The sequence below is a fragment of the Sturnira hondurensis genome, unplaced genomic scaffold, assembly GCF_014824575.4.
Source record: "Sturnira hondurensis isolate 20B ecotype Veracruz unplaced genomic scaffold, ASM1482457v3 Scaffold0002597, whole genome shotgun sequence".
Lineage (NCBI taxonomy): Eukaryota > Metazoa > Chordata > Mammalia > Chiroptera > Phyllostomidae > Sturnira > Sturnira hondurensis.
In genome coordinates this window covers 4,797,908-4,818,328 of record NW_028075228.1, presented here as the reverse complement: position 1 = coordinate 4,818,328, position 20,421 = coordinate 4,797,908, and positions in this window count along the sequence as shown.

Below are 20,421 nucleotides of genomic sequence, written 5' to 3'. Positions count from 1 at the left end.
CCTACTTTTCCCTCCTCTACCTTGCATCTCCCTCCTCCCTATTCCCCGTCTTTCCTCTCCCGCCCCCCTCCCCCAAGCTGCAGAGCTCCACAGCTCCACAGGGAACCTCCAAGTGGGTGACTTAATGCATCAAACCAAAAGAGACAGCCCCATCCCCTCACTAGTGTTTGGCTCCGAGGTTTCTAGGTAGGGAGGAATTGGGAGGAATTAAGCATTTTAAATAGGAGGGGATAGAAAGTGGACTGCTTTTGGATCCCACCCAAAATGCTGGTGGGATCACTGTTTACTTTGTATTCTGGTTATTTGCATTCAGGTCTTATCTCCCTCTTTGGGTTTCTTTGAGTGCAAGAGCTGACTCATTCTGTCTTCTTTTCCTCACTGACTCACTCATTCATTCCCTCATCCAGCCATTCCTCAAAGACTGGTTACAGTGTCAAAGCAGGTAAGGGGTGAGGCCTGGAGGTCAGCCTCTTGAATTGCATGGGGCACTGCCACTCTCTAACTGTGGGGCCCTGGGGAAGCCCCAGAAACTCTGAGATTATCTTCCTGGAGGGAATAATACAAGCACTGACATTGTAGGTTTGTTTATGGTTTAAATGAAATACGTGTAGACAAATATATTAGATATTCAACAAAAGGTCATTGGTGTTGATTAAATAATTAAAATAAGTCCTAAATAGAAACCCAAAGGGTCAGGAATGAGGTCCAGTTCGTAATAAATCTCTCAGCAGCAAACAAACATAACAATCAATAAGTCAATTAATCATCAATGGGGGAGTGGAACCTCATTTCCAGGAAAGTGGGCTCACCTGTCACTGTGGGAGAGGACCAAACTTTCCTCTACCATCAGGATTCTTTTGGCTGGTCTAATAATTGAACAGACATCAAACAGCTTAGCAAGAGAAATATGCAAATTCAATACACACATATGCATGAGACCCACATACACAACATGTTCAGAGACAGCAGGAGAACATGGGTGTATGAGACATCTGAGCTAAGGTGCCTTGGGGGCGTCAAAGGATTATTGCACTTCTTATATTATTATAGCACTTCTTAGGTGCTAAGAAGAGCAGGTGCTTGGCAAACAGAGGTTTGTCCTGCCGTATAGATAGGTCAGAAAAGGTCATGTTTGATAATGGTTTAAGGCCCTTAATTCAAGTTCTTCTAGGGAGCTAAGGGAGGGGCAGAAGTTTTTCTTTAGCCTGAGACTACAGTTGGCTTTAGCTCAGAACAATCAGCACACTGCAGAGACACATCCTGGGGAGACTTATTCTGAACCCCCACACTATAATTAAAGACAAAAACAAAAAAATTCTGATGTCAGGTAGCCCAAAGCAGTTCCTGTCTGATCCCCTGATAAAAGTAACAGGACAATTGGCCATCGGAAAGAAAACCAAAAATGGATCTGTACATCACACCACCGATGGGGCAAATTCCAAAAGGATCAAAGGTTCAAGTGTAACTGATGGAAACCACAAAAGTTCCAGAAGACTTCGTTATAAGTCTGAAGAGGGAAAAGATGTTGTAACCATGATCAGAATTCAGGAGTCATACCAAAAGATGAATACATTTCAGATATTTTTTTAAAAATCTTCCTCAAGGGGAAAAAAAATACTACCTCATGTGTGAAGTGTAAAAACAAAAGACAAAACAGTGAAAAGTATTTATAACTCAAATCAGAAAGAATTAGACTTGCTGACATAGAGAGAAACCAACCAAAAGAAAAGGGAAAAGAGGCCTAATATTAACCCTAATAACAGAAATGCAAATTAAAGCAGGACTGAGACTTTAAAAAAAATAAGTGGGTTGGCAGAAATCAAAGTGTGACTGACGAGCCTGCTTTGTTGGTGAGATGACGAAGACCCAGACCCTCTTATGTGGGTACGTAGCAGGTGGGCGTGAAAGTTGCCATAACTACCTCTGAAAACCATATGGCAGTGTCTAGAAAATTTACCAATCTCTGTGCTCTTGACCAGTCAACTTCCCCTACAGGGTCAGCGGTGCCCAGTCCTAGCTGGACCCTGGGATGACCGGGATACCCTTGTCCCACTCTTAGAGATTCTGAAGTAATCGATCTTAGGCGTGGCCTGCGTGCTGGGATTTTCAGGGACCCCCTAGGTGACTCTCATTTGCGGCTGAGGTCGACGGCCACTGATATAGATACACTCGTGTGTGCGTGCGTGCAAAATATATTCAGTGTTAGCCACTGAGTTTTATTTGTAGCAGCAGAAGATTAGGAATCACCTGAATGCCCATCAGTAAGGGGCTGGATGCATAGAAAAGGATATGAATATGCCATGGAGAGTTACGCAGCTGTGAAAGAGGTAATGAAGGAAAGAGAAATTTCTCTCTATGGAACATTCTACAACATACATCACAATCTCTGGCTGGTGTGGCTCAGTGGATTGAGCCCTGGCTTGTGAACCAAAAGGTCGCCATTCAGTTCCCAGTCAGGGCATGTGGGTGGGTTGTTGGAAAGGTCCCCAGTTGGGGGTGTGCAAGAGGCAACTGATCCATGTATCTCTCACATATCAATGTTCCTCTCCCTCTCTTTCTCCCTCTCTTTCTCTCTCTCTACAAATTAGTAAATAAAATCTTTCTTAAAAAGATACATCATGAATAAAGAAAAGCAAGGTACAGAACAGTATATTCAGAACACCTTTTGCTATCACTACCTTTTGGATAAAGTGGAGAAAGGTATGAATAGATAGTTATTTTTGCTTGCATGTGCATAAAAACTTCTGGAGGAGCACACAAGACCAAAATGACAGTTGTACCTGTGGGGGAGGTTAGTTAGGAAGCTGGGCACAAGGAGCGAGGGGTGGGAGGGGTGGGAAGCAGTTTTCACCTTATTTTATTTTATATTATTTTATTTTATTTTAACTTCATTATTTTTGAACCATGTAAATGCATTAGCTATTGAAATATTAAATGACAAACAAACAAAAAGAAAAAAGTGGCCCAATCCTGACATTCCCTGGAGGAAGACCTTGAATGGATTCCAGTGGTAACTGCTGTTCTCCTTCTATTCCTTGTTGCTGTCGCCCTCTGCTGGACTCAAAGTGTAAAGGGTTGGCTTTATAGAGAACCCTGATTTTTGAGCACTCAGGAGTCAACCTGCCCACTTAGGACAGAAAAATTAGCTGCACACCAGATATAAATGCTATGTGTAAATGTTTGTTTAAATTCAGACCCACACACTATAAAAATCAATCTAATTCATTTCTTTTTAAAAAGATATCAAAATATTTGGCACTCTGTGCTATGTACTGTACTGAGGATTGAGGGAGTGGTATAAATTTATGTATTCATTCATTCATTCATTCAGTCAGTCAATCATTCATTCCTGGCACTGGGCCTAGATGCATCCAAGAGGCTCACAAACTCACTTGCCTGTAGGGGGCAGACATATACTGTAAATCATCCAAGAATTCATCTTATAAGAAATTTTCTCCGGTCTGCCCTCCCTGGGTGTCGGGTTCTTCTTCAGAACTGAGACCCAGAGGGGGCTGCTGGTTCTCAGATCTGCTCTAACGGCCATGCGGGAGTCTTAGCACGAAAGTGCCAAGCCTTCCAACAATCTAAGAAACGCAAACGATCTGAATCTCTTGGAAATTTCTTGATTATTATACTTGGGCAATGAAAGTGGCATGTAAGAGATGCTTGCTTGCAAATTTGAACTAAACGAAAATTCTTCCTGCCTGCTTGGGGCTTACAGTCTAGTGAGGGAGATAAACAGTTATTTCCATGTGGATACTATAGGTTGTTAAAAACAGAACATTGGATTCATAAAGACTTAAATTACCTCTGGTTAAGATGGTGGCGTAGGTAGACAGGGCTCACCCCTTCACACAACCACAACAAAATTAGAACTAAAATATAGAACAACCACCATTCAGAACTGACAACAATCAAGTTGAATGGAAGTCTGACAACTATGGAATTAAAGAAACATCCCTCCAGACTGGTAGGAGGGGCACAGATGGACATTGTGCTGGTCCCAAATCCACACATGGTGGATAAAACTTTGGGAGAGATATCTCAGGAGTGAGGAACCCCAGCCCCACACCAGGCCCTCCAGTCCCAGGGTTCCTGTGCCAGGAAATTAAGTCCCCACAATTTCTGGCTACAAAAACCAGTAGCGATTAAGTTGGGGGAAGAAACTGCTGGAGCACCAAGCAAGCAGTTCCTCTTAAAGAACCCACGCACTCGTGTACTCTGACTCACTCTCTCTGGGCTCTGGCACTGGGGAGGTAGCTTGAGGGGCACCAATGGCATGCAGAGGAAGACTGAGGTGTCTGGCATCAAGGTAAGCAGAGGTCAGTGTCATTTTTCTGGGCTCTCATCCCAGAGAGCTGGCACACTGGTGCCATATCTGAGTTTTCATCAACCTGGCTAACACTGTTTGACCTGCCTTGGAGATGCCCAGAGACTCCTTCCCACCCAGCTTATAGGCCGACCCAAACTGCTCTTCCATATGAATGGCTGGTCTTGGCTCATGCTTCACAACTTCCTAAATCCTTTTTTAGAAAAAGATTTTATTTATTTTATTTTATTTTTAGATACAGGGGAAGGGGGGAGAAGGAGAGGGAGAGAAACATCAATATGTGGTTGCCTCTTGCACGCCCCCAGCTGGGAACCCCGCCTGCAACCCAGGCATGTGCCCTGTCTAGGAATCGAACCTGTGTTTTTCAGGCTGCTACTCAATCTACTGAGCCATACCAGCCAGGGAAACTTCCTAAATCCTCTTAAACAAGCAGCAGCTGGTCTTAGTGAGCCCCAGGACTGGAACCAGCAGCCTAGATTCACAGCTTGGCTTTGCCTGGAAGGCTACAGGCCCAACACAGGTGGTAGTTATCTCAGACTTATTATAACTCAGCGGGCGGAGGGCGAACAGTCAAAACACAGCTGGGGACTGACCTTGGCCTGCATCACCTGGGAAACCCCAGGCCCAGTGCACCCAGCAGACAGTCCATGTTGGAACACCACCACCCTGCCCCTACACAGCTGATCCTCAACGGAAGGCAGAGGTTGGTGGTCAGGGGTCACAGCCAGTCCTTGCAGCTGACTGGCCTGAGTAAATCCCTCCCATTGATATGCCAACAGCAACCAAGGCTCAACTACAAGAGGAGAGTGTGCTCAGCCCACACAGAGGGTGCACCTCAAGTACCCGGCTTGCACGATAGGAGAGGCTACACCGCTGGGCCCTATAGGACACCTACTACATTAGGCCATGTTACAAAGACACAGAGTCAAAGCAGCTCTACCTAATACATAGAAATAAACACAGGGAAGCTGCCAAAACAAGGAGACAAAGAAACATGGCCCAAATTAAAGGACAGGTCAGAACTCTAGAAAAAGGGCTAAACAAAATGGTGATAAGCAATCTATCAGACAGAATTCAAAACTTTAGTTATAAGGATGCTCAGGGAGCTTAGGGAGGACCTTAACAGCATAAAAAATGATTCAGTCAGAAATGAAGGATACACTAATCGAAATAAAGAACAATTTACAGGGAACCAACAGTGGAGGGGATGAAGCCAAGAATCAAATCAATGATTTGGAACATAAGGAAGCAAAAGACAATCAGAACAACAAGAAGAAAATAAAATCCAAAAAAACCCAAAGATAGTGTAAGCAGCCTGGGGGACAACTTTAAGTTATCTAACAGTCACTTCATAGGGGTGACTATGAAGGAGAAGAGAAAGAGCAAGGAATTGGAAATCCATTTTGGAAAAATTAGTGAAAGAAAATGTCCCCAATTTGGCCAAGGAAAGAGACAGGCAAGTCCAGGAAGCACAGAGAGTCCCGAGCAAGATGGACACAAAGAGCTCCCCGCCCTCCCCGCAAAACACATTGTGATTAAAATTCCAAAGGCTAAAGATAAAGAGATGGGAGGGGGGGTGTGGGAGGATGGGTGAGAGGTGAGGTATTAAGAAGTATAAATAGACAGTTATAGAATAGCCACGGGGATGTAAAGTACAGTATAGGAAATGGAGAAGCCAAAGAACTATTCTCATGACCCGTGACCATGAAGAAAGTTGAGGGGATTGCCTGAGGGAGTGGGGGGTGCTGGATGGAGGGGAGCAAAGAGGGAAATCAGGACAACTCTAATAGCATAATCAATAAAATACAATTTTTTAAAGATTTCATTTATTTATCTATAGAGGGGAAGGGAAGGAGAGAAGGAGAGAAATATCAATGTATGGTTGCCTCTCATGAGTCCCCCGGTGGGAACTGGCTTGCAACCCAGGCATGTGCCCTGACTGGGAATTGAACCGCGATCATGTGGTCCGCAGGCCCGAACTCAATCCACTGAGCTACACCAGCCAGGGCTAATAAAATACAATGAAAAAACTGTATTCAAGGGAAAGGAATGGCTCCATGGCTGAAAGCCCAGTGCTAAGCAGGATTCGAGCAGGTCTCAATCGGTGTTTTAGTGGTTTCATCTTCAGCCAAATTCTGCCCTTCTGCTTGGCACACCCTACCCTGTTCTCTGCATGTCTGACTTCCCGTGCAGACCTCGAATGTTCCCCTCCAGGGTGGTCTTCCCCAGCATCCCATTATAAAGTAGCCGCCTCTGTAACCTCCAACGGTCACTCTCCATCACACAGCCTTCTTCTGTCTTCCACAGCAGACGCCACTATCCAAAGCCACCTTTTCCGTTTGTCTCTTTACTTGTATGTTGCGATCTACTTCCAAAAGAATGCCAGGTCCATGAGAGTAAGAATGACGTCCATCTCCCTCACAACTGTACACTTATATCCAACCACACGGCACCGGCTCCTGACAGGTACACAGTTCGTGGGCGGCTGTGGAGCGAGGGAGAGAGAAGAGTCAAGGAAGGCGATACTCACAAAAGGCCGATTGAGAGTCCAGAATGTAAGAGAAATAAACTCTTACATTTATGGTCGATTGATCTGGGGCAAGGGTGCCAAGATACTTTCCTGGGGAAAGAAGAAACCTTTCAACAAATGGTGCCGCCACAACTGTATGACGCATGCGGAGGGGTGAAGCTGGACCCCTACCTCACACCATATATAAAAATAAACTCAAAATGGATCACAGATGTATTTCTTAGGTATGACATGAAAAGCAGACGTGACGGAGGAAAAAATTAGATAAAATGGACTTCAGCAAAAGGGAACATTTTGTGATTTAAAGGGCACCATCAAGAAATTAGAAAGTCCATAGACTGGTAAAAATATGTACCAATCATGTATCTCAGGGTCCCTAGTCCGCAGCCTGTAGGAACAGGTACCACCTAAGCCCCGCCCCCAACCACCTCCCCACTCCCAGTCTCTGGGAAAATTTTCTTCCATGAAACCAGTCCCTGGTGCCAAAAAGGTTGGGGACCGCTGGTTATATCTGATAAAGATCTAGTATCCAGAAATATATTCTTTTTTTAAAATATATTTTATTGATTATACCATTACAGTTGTTCTATTCCCCCCCTTCATTCCCCTCCACCCACACACTCCCTCCCCCACTATTCTCACCCCCTTAGTTTATAACCACGTGTCTCAATTTCTTTAGGTTCTATATTTCCCCCACTATTCTCACCCTCCCCCCTATCTATTTTCTACCCACCATCTATGCTATTTTCTGTGCCTTCTCCCCCCTTCTCCTCCTCCCACTCCCCTGTTTCTAACCCTCCATGTGTTCTTCATTTCTATGGTTCCACTCCTGATCTAGCTGTCCTCTTGGTTTGCTTTTGTTTTAGGTGTGGTTGTTAATAACTGTGTGTTTGCTGTCCTTTCACTGTTCATATTTTTCATCTTCTTTTTCTTATATAAGTCCCTTTAGCATTTCATATAATAAGGGCTTGGTGATGATGAACTCCTTGAACTTGACCTTATCTGAGAAGCACTTTATCTGTCCTTCCATTCTAAATGAAAGTTTTGCTGGATAAAGCAATCTTGGCTGTAGGTCTTTGGATTTCATGACTTGGAATACTTCTTTCCAGCCCCTTCTTGCCTGTAAGGTCTCTTTTGAGAAATCCGCTGACAGTCTGATGGGTACTCCTTTGTAGGTGACTGTCCCCTTATCCCTTGCTGCTTCTAGGATTCTCTCCTTCATTTTAGTCTTGGCTAATGTAATTATGATGTGCCTTGGTGTGTTCCTTCTTGGGTCCAACTTCTTTGGGACTCTCTGAGCTTCCTGGATTTCCTGGAAGTCTATTTCCTTTGCCAGACTGGGGAAGTTCTCCTTTATTATTTGTTCAAATAAGTTTTCCACTCGTGGCTGTTTCTTTCCCCCTTCTGGTACCCCTATAATCCGGATGTTGGAACGTTTAAAGATGTCCTGGAGGTTCCTAAGCCTCTCCTCATTTTTTTGAATTCTCATTTCTTCATTCCTTTCTGGTCGGATGTTTCGTTCTTCCTTCTGGTCCATTCCATTGATTTGAGTCCCAGTTTCCTTTCCATCGCTATTGGTTTCCTGGACATCTCCCTTCATTTCAATTAGTTTAGCCTTCATATGTTCCTCTAATTTGTGACTGTACTCTACCAATTCTGTGAGCATCCTGATAAATAGTGTCTTAAATTGGGCTTCTGAGAGCCTGGCAATCTGTTGGTCGCTTAGAGTTATCAGCTCTGGGACTTTGAGTTCTTGCACCATCTTTTGGGCTCTTCGTGCCTGTTAAGTAGCCGGATCGGAGCCCTAGGTTTTCACCAGAGCAGGGCAAGTCAGTCGCTGGGTTGTGACGTTGTATGTGGGGGCGGGGTCAAAGAGGGACAATGGCTTCCCTCTGCCGCCTGCTGCCGCGACCCCCACCAGCAACGCAGCCACCACCGTCACCAGGCCCACGCGCCTCGCTCCACGGCACGGGAGTGTGCCACCGCTGTCAGCCCTCCACCACTGGGTTCGCCCCCTGGGGCCTGCGTGGTCCGTCTCACTGCGTGCGAATGTGCGACCTTGGTCAGTCTGTTCCGCACCCCGACTAGTTCTGGGCTGCCTGTGCTCCTAGGTCTGTCCTGCCCGACTCAGCTCCGCTGCTGGCTCCACCTCTTACCGTCCTCGTTGAACGGTTCGTAGCTGTCGGACTTCCGTATAATTCCGTTTTCTGGTCTCTGGGTGTGTGTTAGTTCTCCAAAACTTTTGTTGTATCCAAACTTGGTTGTGGGAGAAGGCACAGTGTTTCCACCTATGCCTCCATCTTGGCGGAAGTCCCAGAAATATATTCTTAAACACCTCTTACTACCCTGGCTGGTATAGCTCAGCAGATTGAGTGCGGGCCTGCGAACCAAAGGATCGCGGTTCGATTCCCAGTCAGGGCACATGCCTGGGTTGCAGGCCAGTTCCCAGCAAGGGACACATGAGAGGCAACCACACATTGATATTTCTCTCCCTCTCCTTCCCTTCCCTTCTAAAGATAAATAAATAAAATCTAAAAACAAAAAACAAAAAAAAACACCTCTTACAACTCAACAATAAAAAGAGAAGCAACCCAATTTAAAAATAGGCAAAGGAGTTGAACAGACATTTCTCCAAAGAAGATATACAATGGCCAATAAGTATGTACAAATATGGTCAACAAGACTAGTCATTAGGGCAATGCAAATCACAACCACAGTGAGATATCACATCATACCCACTAACAGCTACAATCAAAATGACAATAACAAGCCTGGTGAAGATACAGAGAAATCAGAATCTTCATACTCTGCTGGTAGGAGTGTAAAAGGGTGTATCTGCTTCAAAAAACAGTTTGGCAGTTCCTCATAATAAACATAGGGATATCATGTGATCCAATAATTCCAATTTAATGAAGCTACCCGAGGAAAATGAAACCATACATCTACATAAAAATGTATAGTTGAATGCTTATGGTAGTATTATTCACAATAACCAACAGTGAAAACCTAACTGTCCATTGACTGATAATGGATAAGCAAAATGTGGGCTAGCCGCATAATGGAATATCGTATTATTCAACCATAAAAAGCAACGATTCATTCGGCAACAGTGACGCTTCATGAAAACACCATGCTAGGTGAAAGAAACCCAGTGCGAAAGACCACATACCATAGGATTCGGGGGAGCAATCCGTCAAAGAGCACGTAGATTAGTGGGGGCTGAGGGCTCGGGGAGGGGAACATGTAGCAACTGATAATGAGCACGGGGCTTCTTTTGGAGGTGGTTAAAAACTATCTGGAATAAGAAAATGACCGTGGTTGCACACATTTGTAAAAATTTGAAAAGTCACTGAACTGTGCAGCTAAAAAACGTTTAATGGAAGTTTTTGAAAAGAGTGAAGGATGACTCCTGCATTTGGGGCCTGATCCTCTGAGTGGGTGGAGGAGATGAGTTCAGTTGGGACAGGTGGCATTTGAACCACTGGTGGGACATCAGCATGGAGATGGACAGAGACTGGGTCAGAGACGCAGATCTGGAAGCCACGGTGTGCCGGTGGCGATTAGGCCAGGGGTGTTTGGTGTGGCCAAGGAAGAGCACTTAGGGAGAAAAAGGCCTACGACGCAGGCCCGAAGGCCCGGAGGATCAGCAGCGCTTAAAGGAAAAGGAGCCTACAAAGTGGATTGAGTCGAACTTCCCAGCGGGGAAGGAGACAGTACCTCAGGAAAGTGGGAGTGATCAGCATCCTGCAAGCTAGGACCACCTCTGTCATACCAGCCAGGGGAGAAGAGGGGTGAGCACAAGTGGGGGGCGGGGAGAAGACTAGTGTGTGTAAGCACCTGAGCTCCCGGATATTACTGCCTCTTTTGAGTCCCACCACCTGACCCGGTGGGCAAGTTAGATAATATGTATATGGAAGCATGATAATATTATATTATTACTGGTAATAGTAATTCGTGGCATACACATTGTATACTAACTAGATTATGCGGTGTTAGTAAGAGCGACATCTCTCTGTGGATTGTGGTCTATGCACCGGGCACTGTGCCGTGTGCTTTACCACAGCCACCCCAGGTAGTTCTCCCATCAGCCCGCGGAGACGCTGCCACTGGCCCCCCGACGTAGGTGAAGGAACTGAGGTGCCAAGAGGTGAAGCTGTCTCCCAGGGCTGCACAGCTCGAACGTGGCAGAGACTCTCCGGACCCAGGCAGCCTGAACCCAGGGTCTCAGCTTCCCCACTCCCCCCACCCCCACCCCACCAAGGAGCAGAGTCTGGAGCCAGCACATCTGACCCAGAGTAGCTCCGCTCTTTGGGCTCTGAGACAACTAGAAAAATTGGTGCCGGCTTTTAAAGATCATCATTTTTACACAGGCTGTATTTCTTCATTGCAGAAACCTTACAGAAATGTTAAGGTCAGTGTCCTGGTTTCCACATTTTCCTTGGGGCTACAAATTAAAAAGAAAACAGAAAAGAAATCCCACCTCAGCTGTAACTAGAGATGGGAACAAAACATAAGCCTGAGACTTGCTGTTCTCAGCAAGGTGGCTGTCGCTCTGGAGCAGGTGCCTCACACAAAATGGATATTTATAGAAGATGACATTTACAGCGTCAGCGCAGAGCTCCCTGATCCTCAGGTCTCTGAAAAGAGGCTCCCAGGAACGTTTGAAAAATGAAGAGGCCGCGCCACTGACTGAGCGCGTAAAACGGAGCTCCTGAGTGGTCTGTCTCGTGAACTGTGAGTCTCTTGGAGGGAATCCTGCTTGGGTTCCAGGCATACAGCCAGAAGACACTGGAAGGACTAATGTAATCTGGAGTTTTGGCTGCTGGTGGGTAAGGACAGTGTGGTCCCAAATCGCCGAGCAGGGCAGTGCAGTCTCATGGCGGTGGATTTGGACAGCAGCTTACCCAAATCCTGGCTCTGCCATACCTTTCCTGAGCCTCGTTTCCTCTTCCGTGAAATAGCTACATTGATGGGAGCACATGTGGAAAATGCATGTAAAAGGATCTAACTAACAGCAGCCGGCATTTCAGTGCCAGCCCCCAGACCTGCATGCAGTCTCAAACCGCGTTACTAGAAGCAGCACGCTGGGCTGGAGCCTACTGGAAAACGGAAACTATGTAAGTTAGTCAAGTGTATAAGCAGGACGAATTGAATGCAGGGTATTGGCCACACCAGGGAGAAGATGAAGTACCCAGAAGTTTGCCGCAGCGGAGACTGGTGACCAGCGGCGGGTGGGAGAGACAGAGAGATGGTGGGGGGAGATTAGAGTCCTGAGGCTGGGGACACCCAGGAGAAGCTGGAGCAGAATAGGTGTGGCTGCTGGAGATTTGCTCACACAGAGGTAGATATTCCCCTCCCACCTCCAATCTCCCACCAGTGTCTCTCCGTGGCCAAACCCAGTGACAGGAAGCCACTGACTGGGGAGCCTGGGAAATGTAGCCTGCAGGAAGAGTCCCTCCCCTCTCTGTACCCACCCCCACAGTCATTCAGAGTAGAGAAGGGCAAGAGGGAGAAACAGATCCAGCAGGCTCTGGAGCAGCACTGTGCTGAGAACTCAGGGGAGAAATGGGAAAACAAAAAGAAAAGACTCTCCCATGAGAGCTGGTCAGACCGTACTTTGAGAGCTGCGTTCCGACGTGGCTGGCGGTCAGGCCTCAAGGAGGACCCCGGCCAGTCGGGGCAGTGCTCGGCAGGGGGCGACAAGCACAGACACAGGTAATCCTGCAGGAGAGAAACTTCAGAGACAACAGAACTGCCTCTCCACTTGGGAGGGGCTCTCTTGCAGCCCATGAGAGTCTCTTTTGTGGACCCCCTGAGAGCGGATCAAAGACAACTGTTATAGGAAGACAGAATCGGTGTCAATATAAAGAAGCCCTTTCTGATGGAGATGGAACACAATAGGCTCCTCTGTGCAGAAGTGAGTTCTCATCACAGCAAAGGAATCATGAATTAATTTTTTTGTTTTAATCTTTATTTACTGATTTTTGAGAGAGCAAGAAAAAGAGAGAGAATGAGAGAGAGAGAGAGAGAGAGAGAAACATCCACTTGTTGTTCCACTTATTTATTGCATTCATTGGTTGCTTCTTGTGTGAGCCTGACCAGGGATGCAATCTGTAACCTTGGTGTATCGGGACAATGCTCTAACTCACCGAGACACCCAACCAGCAAGAGTTAATTCTTGATCTAGTGACTGTTGCTGTTGTGAATCAGTTTCCACTTGCGATGTGTCAAAGGGGTTTGGGTAACACAAAGGATCTTGCAGCGCCCACTAACCTTTCCAATTTGCTTTGTGAAAACTCCCTCCTAGTTCCCCTTCACAGGCTGTAGATTCCTCACATACAGCAATGTGTTTGCAGACCTGCCTGACTTTAAGCAAACACAATATATAAAATATAATATATAAAAATCTTGGTTCTTGGTTTTACTATAAATAAACTAAAAAAAATCTACCACAGAAGTTCTGTAAACAGTGCTTTTCCCTAGGGCATTTAAAATACATATTCAGGCTTATATAAGATTTTTTCTGAGATGTTTATTCCATGCTGGAGAAGGGAAATTATTATAGGTCCACAGAGAAGAAGAACTTAATATGAACAATATGCAAATAAAATTCCATACTTGTCTGTAATATTTGTTAAAGTAAGCATCTCTTTGGCTTTAAGGGACCTATAACAGCAGCATGCAGTGGATAAAGAAATCTGGTTTAAGTTAATTAACAGAGAATACTCCATTTGATTTCATAAATACCATAAATTAAAAATTAAATAAGCCATGGATGTGTGGCTCAGTTTGTTGGAGCATCATCTCGTATACCAGAAGTTTGAAGGTTCAATTCCTGGTCCACGCATGTACTGGAGGCAACCAATTAAATTTTCTCTGCCACACCGATGTCTCTCTGTCTCTGTCTCTCTCTCCTGTTGCAATAGTCTTGAATAAAGTCTACCTTGCATCCTTAACAAGTGTCAGAATAATTTCTCTTTAACCAGATCTCCTGGCAGGAGCTGTGCCTGTGGAAGGAAGCAGCCACTGACAGAACCTCAGCTCCGAGCAGGGAGTGTGCAGGGTAAGAAATGTCCCGACTTCTCTCCTCCCTCCAATCTCCTGGCTGAACGCAACAGGCAGTCATGAGGGAGGGAGCCCAGGTGACGCCATCCATCAAAGTCAGATTTCCAGGATGCAGAGCAGACGGAAAATGGATCTGGGGAACAAGTACCTGGGAAATAACGAGCCCACCCTGCTTTCCATTGGGTGGTATAATGGGTAAGGTCAGAATTCAACTTTTTAAAAAATTCAATTCTCCTTTGCAGTGTTAAGAAGCGGCAGGAACAGGGGGAGGATATGCCAGCAAGGGTAGTATTGGTGCCAGCCCGCCAAGGGGGTCAGGAGTGGGCAGGGCCGAGGAGTCGATAGGCAGACTCAGCCCTGCCAAACCTCTCGACTCTCAGAAGGTAACACCTGGGCCAGAAAAGGACTTTTCAAGAGATTGGAGTTCAACAAAGAGTAGCAAAACAACTCTCCAGTTTTCAGTCTGATTCAAGAGAGTTTTGGTGAGTGGTCTTCAATCTGTTAGGCGAAAAATGGTCATTTAGTGAGGAGCAAGCCCTTCAGATCCTCCCCATCCCTCACTCTTGTTATACTGCACAGCTAGCAATTCTGCACAGGCCTCAGCTATTCTGCGCAAAAGTAAAATAATGGGGATGCCCAGCCACAACCACGTACATCTTGCCTTTGGTCCCAGGACTTCTCAGACATCATGGTGCGCAGCGCTGCAGAGCCTTCCAGGACCCACACATACACAACCCAGAACTTGGCAGTGGGGTTAACCCCCATGGCCTACAGCTGACCCACAGGGGTGCAGGAAATGATAAACAAATGTGCCCCCTTTCATATACTCGGTGGACCGTTTGAGGTGAATTTCTTGGGCTCTCCAAAAAGTTTCACGGGTTCGGCCACACAGTCACCCTAGCACTGGACAACTTGGTATGTCCCCAGCCCCGCAACCTCTGATTCCCTATTTCCCACCCCCATCCTACATTCCTACTTCCTGGAATCATGTGTATTATGTAACTTGGAAAAGAAAAATAGGAAGCTTTCCCATTGAGCCCAGCCTTCTGGGAATCAACAGCATAGGAATGGCCTGGCCTCGAGTGCTCAGACTCATAATCCAAGCAAGACTTTGGTCATCAAATATGTCTTCATCCCTTCAGGCCACTTCTGAGCCTGAGGGATTAGAACGTGAATGGACTCTGTAATAGTTAGAACTTGATTGTTGCTAGTGAGGAAAAAAAGAAATCACACCAGCTTAAGCCAATAGTTTAGGGGGGGTGGGGAGATGGAGAATTTACTGGCACATGAAAATCAGAGGTACAATGGGACCAGGGGACCAACATCATCAGTGTCATCTTCTCCCTCGGTCTCTTTCATCTCTCAGTTCTGCTCGTCTACATGCTGGCCGAATCCATTTCTATTGTAGATGAGCTCCTTCTATGCAAAGAACTTCGAGCTTACATCCTACCCATTTAATGACAGAGAAGAGAGAACTCTCTTCCAGCAAGTGTGTAAAAAATCCCAGGAAAGGATTCTGATTGGCCCTGCTTAAATAACACGTCCACCCCTTGAGCTGATTCCCCAAAGAATCAGATACTATGTTTGGCTAGACGTGCGTCATGTGCCCACATCTGTGGGTAGAACGTGTGGGGTTCTCAGACTGACAGCTTCAACAGAAGCCTTTGGAAAGGAGGACTTTGGGGAGGGATAGTTCCCTAACGGAAGGTGCAGCAGATGCTGTCAGGGTTCGAACCATATTCCTCAGGGCTTACTTCTCCAGCTGCCAGTATCTGCAGCTCAGGGTGGAGGGCTTTATCCCAGGTTCCCAGGACATGCTGTGCCTGCTGGCCCAGGAAGCAGGAGGGGTGAGCTGATCAACTCTGCTGAGCAGCTGTCGGCCAGAAAGGATGTCTACTCACCCTGTCAGCCCGACCCCTTGGGTGGGAAGGCAGTACGTGTGTGTTTTTGACTGTTCCCCGGAGTTCCCTGTGTCTAAAGCTCCAGTCACCCTCAGAGGCGGCTGGCTCCATCTGTGCTATTAGGACCCCTTCACTTCACTGTCTTCCTCCTCTCAGTCAGTGTTTCCTGCACTTTCCAAATTAACTACTTGAACTTGAATCCTAGCCTCAGGGTCTGTTTCTGGGGGAACTCGGGCTGGGGGTGGGGAGGATTGGTAGGGACAGATTATTGCTTTATAAGAAGGACAAAAACAAGATTTGTCACCCGCAGCCCCGCCGCGCCCTTTAATCGCTTGTTCATCTGTGGTGTCTTAGGTCGGGGTTCTGAGAAACTGCCCCTGAGACCTGGATTCTCTGGCGGTGGTTCACTGGGAGCTCTTGGGAGCTGAGGAAGCAGGACAGGGCAGAGAGCCTGGCTAAGGGTCATCTTCATTTAATCCCAGAAGGGGCTCTGGAGCATGAATAGAGCCACAAAATTGCCCCCTCTGCCTCAAGGCAAGGGAGCCAGACCTTGATACCCTGATATTGGTCAGCCCTTGGCTACAGGCCACCCATGCACTAGAGGAGGCCTAAACCTTTCAGACATTCTAAGGCAGGGGGTGCCAATATTCACAGAGATGGGGATCTGGACGGGGCTCAGACAGCGTGCGGATTGTGGGTTATAGAAAAAGGAGCCTCAGAGCTGCTGAAACTTTGGACACAGACAACAAATACTTTAAATATTGAGTGTAACAAAGAATCAGAACAAATGAGCTTCATCTTCCCAAAGTTCACGGTACACTCGTGGAATTTAAAATACAGCCACCCTGTCCCAGGCATGCAGCTCAGTGCTGAAGGGTTTCTGTCCTCCCGGAGTCCACAATCTCCCTGGTGACCCCATTTCCGCCTCTTCCCTGCAGGCACCCGTGTTCCAGCCAGCCCGATCTCTTCCTGCCATTTGCAAGCGCTGTTCCCTGTCTGTGTTTCCCTTTCCTCTCTCCTCCGCCTGCTGATCTCCGGCTTATCCTTCCAAACACGGCTCAGACTCTGCCCCAATAGTTGTATGTCCTGAGCAGATAAGCTTTATCACAAGGGTGCCAGAAAAGTTTAGTGTTTGAAAAAAATTTCAGTTCATAGAATTGACCGTGGCAATAGAGTGCAAGAGAATCCGAAATCTCTCGGAAGCAGTGAGCCAGTGTCAGGCACCGACGGCAGTGCCCCGGGCCCCGTGCTCAACCTTCTCCAGGCAGTATCTCACCAGATCTTCCCTGCAACCCCTGGGGGTAAGTCCACTGTAAACCACACTCTACAGAGGGGGAAAGCAAGGCTCTGAGAGGCTAGGTAATTTGCCAAGGTCACACAGCCGGTAAGTGGCAGAAGCAAGTGTTGAACTAAGACCATTTACACCGTGTGTCATTGCCGAAAACCAAATGATACGAGATCCAGAGAGAGGACAGCTCTGTGGAGTCAAGTCAGGCCATTCAAGTCAATCCCTGCAGCAGGGGAGAGAAAGGGAAGGACAGACAGTCCAAAGGGTCTGGCTGCTGATGGTGCAGAAGGTACTCAGGATGGGCTCCCCCTCCGTGAAGCGGACTCCCAGGGTCGCTGTGTGCCTTCCTCCCCTGGGTCCCCGCAGCCAAGGGCCAGCTTCCACCCACCCCCTTATCTTACCATATTGCAAGAGTGTTTCACGTGTCTGTCTCTCCCACTTCAGATGTGCAGCCAGGTTTCACTCCGCCCTTTTTGTCCAGAACTTATTTGCCTGGCCTCAAAAACAATTCATTTTTTTGGAATAAAGAAGAGGGACAGCTCTTGAGACTCCAGGAGCCCTGGTGAGAATACAACCAGACTCTGTTCCAGCAGGCAGCGAAGCAAGAAGCCAGTCACTGGCACGAAGTCAGAGTAGGACCAGCTGCTCAACTGACAAGGTACTGACCAGGCACGTGCTCTTTCCCCTAAGGAGGGGCAGACCTGGGCCTGGGGGTCCCAGCATCCATGATGGTGGGTGCCAAGCAGTTAGCAGGGGAGCTCAGAGGTAACGTGGAAGAGGGTGATCGTGAGTTCTGAGAGGATGTGTCTGAGGGTGCTGCCTGTTGCTCTGGTCCTAGAATCTCACAGGTACTTCTGGGCTCTGTGGGAAAGTGCACTGTGATTGATTAGCTAGGTCTGTCATGGATATGGGATTGGAAGTGAGGACATGAATGCTACATGTTTACTATAGCAGGTAGTAGGGCAATGGGAGAAGGGAGTTGGGCACATTACTAGTAATAATAGCAGCTAACATCTATTAAACACTCAAATTGTGCTAGGCACCATGTTAAATGCTTTTCCTGCTCTATTTCATTTAATTCTCAAACTAACTCTAGGAGATAAGCATTGTCTTTGTCCCTCCTTTAGAAGGTCAGCTCCGTGGGTACCATGACTTTATTTACCTATTCTGTTTAGTGCCGTATCCCCAGCACCTACAGGAGTACTTGGCACACTCAATTAAACATGTGCTATTGACTAGATTAACTCCCATTTTGCAGATCAGGAACCTGAGGCCCAGAGAGGTAAGCAACTCGCTCAAGGTCACGCAGCTAGTAAGTGCTGCTCTAGGACAGAGTCTCCGCTAGAACTTTCTGTGACGATGGAAATGGCCTGTAACCTCTGCAGTCCAGTATGACAGCCACTAGCTCATGTGGCTACTGGGGACTTGAAATGTGGTTTGGGTGACTGAAAAACTGAATTTTTAATTCTAGGGAATCTTGACTAATTGGAATTGAAATGGCCACGTTGCTAGTGGTGACCTTGGGCACAACACAGCTCTTGAGCCTGAGGACTTGACTGCCCTAGGCTGACACTAAATGTGGGGTTCAGAGAACGCACTGCTCAGGTTCTCCTCCGAGAAGTCTTAAGTCATAATCGCATTGGGAAGGGAGGGGGTGTAACCAATGCGTGACTCCACAGGCAGTTGCATTCATGCTCTTCCAGACACAAAATTCCGGGAAGGCTTTTATCCTTCTCATCTAGTTTTACACATGAGAGATTGGAAGTTCCAGAGGAGGAGAGGGTTACCTGCTGACCTTGGACCCCGAGCTGAATTTGCATCCTTGAAACCCCAAGCACTTCATTTTAACAGCTGGCAAAAGGAGAAGCATGTGCTCAGCCTGGCATGTCATGGAGGAGTGAGGCTGTGGGCGGTGCCAACTTAGTTAGGGACCTCAGCAGTAAGGGATGAGCGGTTCTGGCCCAACAGGCTCTAAGACAGAGATAGCTCCAGGTCACACCATGATGTACTGAGAGCCTCTTGTACATCCTATACCTGGTACCTGCATCCCCTCTCTCCTTCTCTGAGCCTCTCTCCCGGGGCTGGTGTCTTCTTCTCCCTCCAGTCACCACATGACCTTGAGGAAGATCAGGTGCCTGAAGCTGATGAACACTAAGGTGTGAATCACAAATAGAAAAAAGTCCATGCCCTGGCTGGTATAGCTCAGTGGATTGAGTGCCGGCCTGCAAACCTAAGGGTAGCTGGTTCAATTCCCAGTCAGGGCACATCCTGGGTTGTGGGCCAGGTCCCCAGTAGCAGGTGTGCGAGATGCACCCACACATTGATGTTTCTCTACCTCTCTTTCTTCCTCCCTTCTCCTTGGTCTAAAAAATAAATAAACACATAAAATCTTAAAATAAAAACAAAGAAAAGGGTCCATTTCCAAATGATTTCTATTGTAACAGGAAGCAAAGGCTTAAGCCAAAGGACAGCTTTTTAATTGGAAATGTGTTGGACAGCATCAGCAAAAACTCATGTTTATGGAGTTTTAGGTACCAGACAGTCAGAAATGTCATCATGTGTTAAGCCATTTAACTCCCTACCAACACCATGAGAGAGGAACAAATGCTAACCCCATTTGGAGATAGGGAAAACTGAGGCACAACAGAGCTGTGTAGTTGGTCTGCTTCATATAGCTGGGAAATAGCCAGGCTGGGCTCAAATCCAAACAGGACTTGGGGAGAATGTATTGGGGAGGAGAAAGAAGGAGGAATTAACAAGTGCCAATTGAGGGAGGCATTTGTTATTTCATTCGAGATTCGGGACCCAGGGACGGGTCCCAGACTCCCACTGTAGTTCTGCCCGTTGGCTGCCCTGATTCTCCTGAGGCATCTGCTGCTTCTTGTCCTCTAGTCTAAACAGTTACAAACTTACAAGAATGAGCAGGCCAAGAATTCCGCTTAGGACGTGATATGGGTTGGCTCCTAGGCCTGCCTTTTTTTTCTCACAGGGCTGCAATTTTTCTAGATTACTCAGCCTTCAGAGGGAAGCCGAGCCAAGGACAACTTCGTTTGGTGCGAAGAACAGAGTATTTAGAGAACAGGCCCCACCTCCTTCTCCCTCCCTCCTCCTCCTGGAGACTTGGGACCCACAAAACTCCCAAGGGGGAGGGAAGGGTACAGCTGCAAAGTAGCAATTCTCATGGCCCAGCCTCTATTGGTCACAGGAGCCTGGTTGGCAGCTCGCTGAATCTCTCCTGCCACCTTAGCACCAGCTGCCACCTCCTGGGCACCAGGCAGGTCAGAGCCAACCAGATGGCCTGAAAAAA